The sequence below is a fragment of the Perissodus microlepis genome, chromosome 6 (assembly GCF_051167445.1).
Source record: "Perissodus microlepis isolate ML-2025 ecotype Zambia chromosome 6, ASM5116744v1, whole genome shotgun sequence".
In the NCBI taxonomy this organism is placed as follows: Eukaryota; Metazoa; Chordata; class Actinopteri; order Cichliformes; family Cichlidae; genus Perissodus; species Perissodus microlepis.
In genome coordinates, this window is record NC_140466.1 from 37,207,158 (window position 1) to 37,212,100 (window position 4,943).

Below are 4,943 nucleotides of genomic sequence, written 5' to 3' on the forward strand. Positions count from 1 at the left end.
TAGCTCCACACATGCAGCAGCACCGTTGGAGAGTCAGACTTGTGACTGATGGCTTCTTATCGCTGCAGCACACACCCCACCCACTGCAACATGGAAGCTAGAGATATAGCTTTAAAGCTAAGTGTCATTCCTGACCTTGAGAGGACATTTCTTAATGGAAGGCAACCTGCACACATTATGTACCTATAAATCCACGAATCAGTGTTTTCATTTAAAAAACAACAACTAAAAACAAAAAGTAACAAAGAATATAAAAAGTCAGGACGACTCATTCAAAGACAAGAAGTAAAAACATTTGTTTGCAGGTTGCAGTCACATTAATTGATATTTTGAAAATGTGTTTTATATTTTTTAAAATCTATTCTTATATGGGCTTAAAATGTGTCTTTAGCTATAGCCAGCACATGTTTCGAGCCCCCACCCCTCTTTGACTGCTGATGAGGCTTCAGCATTGCTATACATAGTCAGGGACAGCTCCTCTGCCCCCTGTGGCTCTATTACGTCACCACGCTCTGCGTAAAATGAACCATGTCTCCTGACTCAGTGACGTCTAAAGCTTGTGACGTCTTTATTATACCCCCCCCCCCCCCCCCCCCCCCCCTTAACCGTTGTGATTTAGGACTTCCCTCTTTGATTTTCCTCTAGTCTACACACAGTCCCCCTCCTCTCGTGTTCCATCTTTAGCAGCCTGCAACCAAAAGAATGGTTTCCCGGTGCCGCCTTTCCCCACTGTGAAACAGAAGCTCAGAAAGGAGAGAGGAAAAAGGGGGAGGGCTTAGTATTCATTCACTCCCCTCTGAGGAAGACTATCCGGCCTGGTGTCATGGCTGCTTCAGGGTGACCTTTCCTGGTGACCTAAATGTTGTGCTCTTTATAATGAAGTAACGCATGCTTAAGCAGGACTTCTTTTGTTTTTTTATTGTTTACAGTTTCTTTATGCAACCACATGTTTATTTGAATATTAAGGACTCATTTTTTCTCATTTAAGTATTTTCCTCAACACGCGACCCTTTTAATATGTTATGCTTTGTTTGTTTATCAGTATACTTAAACTTTGCTGTTACTGAAGTTGAGAGTTCATCATTCATCCACAAATCCATTTTGCCTGCTGCAGTATATATGTGCTTGTTGTTTGTAAAGGCACACAAGATTCCTGCCTGTCAGAGGAATATCCTTTGGGAAGCTTAAATGTCCTCAGTAAATCTGTTATAGAAATAGTCCCGTTAGATTTGACTATTTCCTGCATATCAAGGAGCAAACTGGCCAGATTGTGGTGTTACAGTGAAGGTTAGCATGTTTTTCAGGTTGGCATGTTTTTTCTCTTTCAAATTTTAAAGGAAAAAAGAGAAATAAATAGAAGAGACTTGATGTAATCCAAGGTATTTGCAATTGTCCTCTTTTTTTCTTGTTAAGATGTCCTGCTTGGAACCAAGTTCGAACATCTACTGGGACCAAGACCACATATACTGAAATTTCTAGAGGTGTTTAGTTTACTATAAGTTCTCATCAAATAAAAGCAAAATAAATAAATAAATAAAATCTCTGCAGCCTCCATGCATCATAAAGTCATTGAATCTATTGGCACTTATGTAGTCTAAATATTCTGCAGACATGAGGCATCTCAAATGTCTGAACTTCATGCTTGTCACATTATCATGCTCCAATAATCTCTTTTACTCCCAGTACAAACATGCTATGTAGTGGGGCCAGAGAGGGGAAAGAGACTGGAATCCAACAGGAGACCTAAAGTCAAAGACAATGAAACAGATAAAGAGAACTGTTATTGCAATTGTGCAAAAGAAAACAAACACATTAGTGTGAACTCAAAAATGTCTCTCACATTTAGTGCATATAGTCAGTGTTAGTTAGGTTTTAATTGATGATGATGATCTTTGTAGCCTTAATCTTTATTACAAAAGGTTAAACTTGAACTAAACTACACTTTGGTTGAAAGCACACTATCATTCTGCGTGTAACTTTCACTAGTTCAGATGGAGATCCATCCATCTATCCATTTTCTTCTGCTTCTCCTTCCAGGTCACAGGAATAATAAGTTAGGGCATTACTTATACTAAGTCATACTGTACAGGCTGACGGTTATACTGGGCAGGAGGGTAAGTGGCCTCTGAAAATGAGTTTTGCTCTGGTGAGACATGAAGTACTTTCAATCTCATCCAGAGAGGGTAAAGAACATCCTGTGGTCTTTTCAGCTGACCTTATCACCCTCTGCAGTCTTTCTTTGTCAGCCACTGTAAAGCCGGCGGGATACACACTATCACACACTAATGGCGCATGACAGTTCACACTCGAGTGTAGAGCAGTAGAAGGTCACCAGCAGCTTGTCCTCCAGTTTATTCATCTTTAAAACCCTCGAAAAGTGGAGGCACTGCCGAGCCTTTTTCACCACAGATGTTGTTAACTGACCACTAAAGATCTTCAGAGATGTGTTCCTAGGAATTTAAAGGTGGCATCTAAAAATATAAAAAAGAGCTGAGGAGAAGTACCTGCAAAAATATATAATATATAAAAATATAGTCTATATACATTACAGTATATAGTAAAAAACCCCTGAAAACTGTAATTCCTGAACTCATCATATTTTCATCAGCTTTATCTTTAGTCTTTTGCACTTTATTCAGTTCTTAAGGCTGAAAGTTTTGGTGTGCTGCCTCAAATCACATTGTAATACTGTTTTGAAGGCTGAAAGTATGAGTGTGAAAAGATATTATTGCAGATGGACATCAGGTGGCAGCATTGAACAGAGAGTCACACCAAACTGAGCCCATGTCTTCACCGTTGTGGATTTCTGGCTCCATCTCACTAGATCCCAGCATCCTCCTTGGTCACATCAACAAAGTAGGACAAGCATGCCCTCCTTCACTAAATCCATGAACTTCCTCTGTGCTCTATGTTCAACATCCTTTGTCCAGTAATTTTACTGTCCTTCCTCTGCACAATTCAATTCAGTTTTATTTATACAGCGCCAAAACACAACAACAGTTGCCTCAAGGTGCTTTATATTGTAAAGGTGGACTCTACAATAATACATACAAGGAAAACCCAACAATGACCCCCTATGAGCAAGCACTTTGGTGACAGTGGGAAGGAAAATCTCCCTTTTAACTGGAAGAAACCTCCGGCAGAACCAGGCTCAGGGAGGGGCGGGGCCATCTGCTGCAACCGGTTTGGGAAAGATGTACTCTATCTAATTCTGTCCCTCCTGGTCACACCTAATGAAAATCATAGCATATCTGTACACAGCCAATTTAGATGTATGGATTGTTTTGTAAATTATGGATCACTCACCTCTCTTAACATGACTGGTACATGTTAAAAGAGGTACAGTCTAATGATTTGATCGCACTCTGTTCTGTGGAGGGTCTCAGTCATCCAGATAATGGTAGTCTTAAGAAAAAGAAAGGCAACGGGACTTGTGGAGAGACGCAGGCATAGGAGGTGGTCCTGAGAGTCACTGACCTACTATTGATCATATGAGTCATTGCATGAGCTAAAGTGTGGACATGATTATTGAGGTCTTTATTGTCACCGGGGGGTTAAGGGTGAAACCTCTGTGAAACCTTTTCCCAACCCATCATGTGACCTATTGAGGTACTGGGAAGGGATCTCAAGACTACATTGTAGGCAGTTGATAGCTGGTGTTGTAAGCCATCACCTCTGTCCAAAGATGGTTGTTCACAGCGGACAGAGATGGTCTCCTTTACTTTTCTTTCAAACCATCCGTCTTCTCAGTCCAAAATGTGAACATCCTCAAAAGAGTGTCCTTTAGGAGCAGTTGTACAGCATCTGCATGAGCCGTTTTTTGTCTAAGGGTGTAGTGCACTCAGATGTCATGCTTGAAGAAAGTTCTGAATGAGTTTCTCTGAGGAACCTTATGCAAACCTTCTCCTTTGTTGGTGTTTGACCTTCTTTCCCGTGTAACATCAAGAATGATCAATCACACAGCCTTTGTTTCGGTTTGCATGTATGAATTGATCGTAATGTAACTGTTGTCTTTGTGTAAAGGTGGGAGATGGGTGACTTTTTTGAGTCAGTTCTTCAGGACAATTGCTAAGCTCAGTATTTCTTATATAGTCATTGTTTCTAGAAGTTACATCTTTTTTCTCTGCATTGTTCTGATTTCTTATATAGCAAACACTGCGGGTTTTTTAAATGAGATGATGTCTGTTACAGTGTCTTTCGAGTGTCCAATACAGGTTTTGAGAGTTTGATGAGTTTGCATTGGTTTTTAAGAATATACTGCTATATACTGTATTGTAAAAGTGAGCAAAGATGTCAGTGAGAATATTTTAAACATAAAATCAGTAACATTTTAACAACTACAGGTCAAAGGGGAAAAATTAAAGACTTTATATCTCTTTTTAGTTCACTGTGATCTCGACTGCCATTAACTCTGTTTTATAAGATATTTCCACGTATATTCTGTTATTTATAATAGACTTGTTTGAATAAAAATAGCTGCAGTGGCTCGTGTACAGTAAGAAGTAGAGGTATCACTGTAACCGAGGACTTGCTGGTAAAAATAGCTTGACTGTTGCCTGCAAGTGTTGAGCCAAGGAGGACAGGCTGTCTCGAGAAACCTAAAAAGGTCTCATAATGCTTTGAGCGTCAGGATCTGCCAGAAATGACCTGAAAACTTCTTCCTGATTCTTGCACAGATCAATATTTTTGATGGTTAAAGGGGAGATCCTTCATACCTCATACTTTTAGAAAAAGGTTAGACTTACCGACAATAATAAGAAAAGAGGCACTCTGGTATTTCAGAGCTATTTTTCTAATTTTCAAAAATGAACCTTTGTGTGGAACAATTTCTAAACCCTGTCACCATTTACTGTTTCACTGTTCCAACTCTTTCTCATCTTTAATATTCCATTAAAAAAAAAATATATATATATATATATAAATATAAAAAACGTTTCCCATAT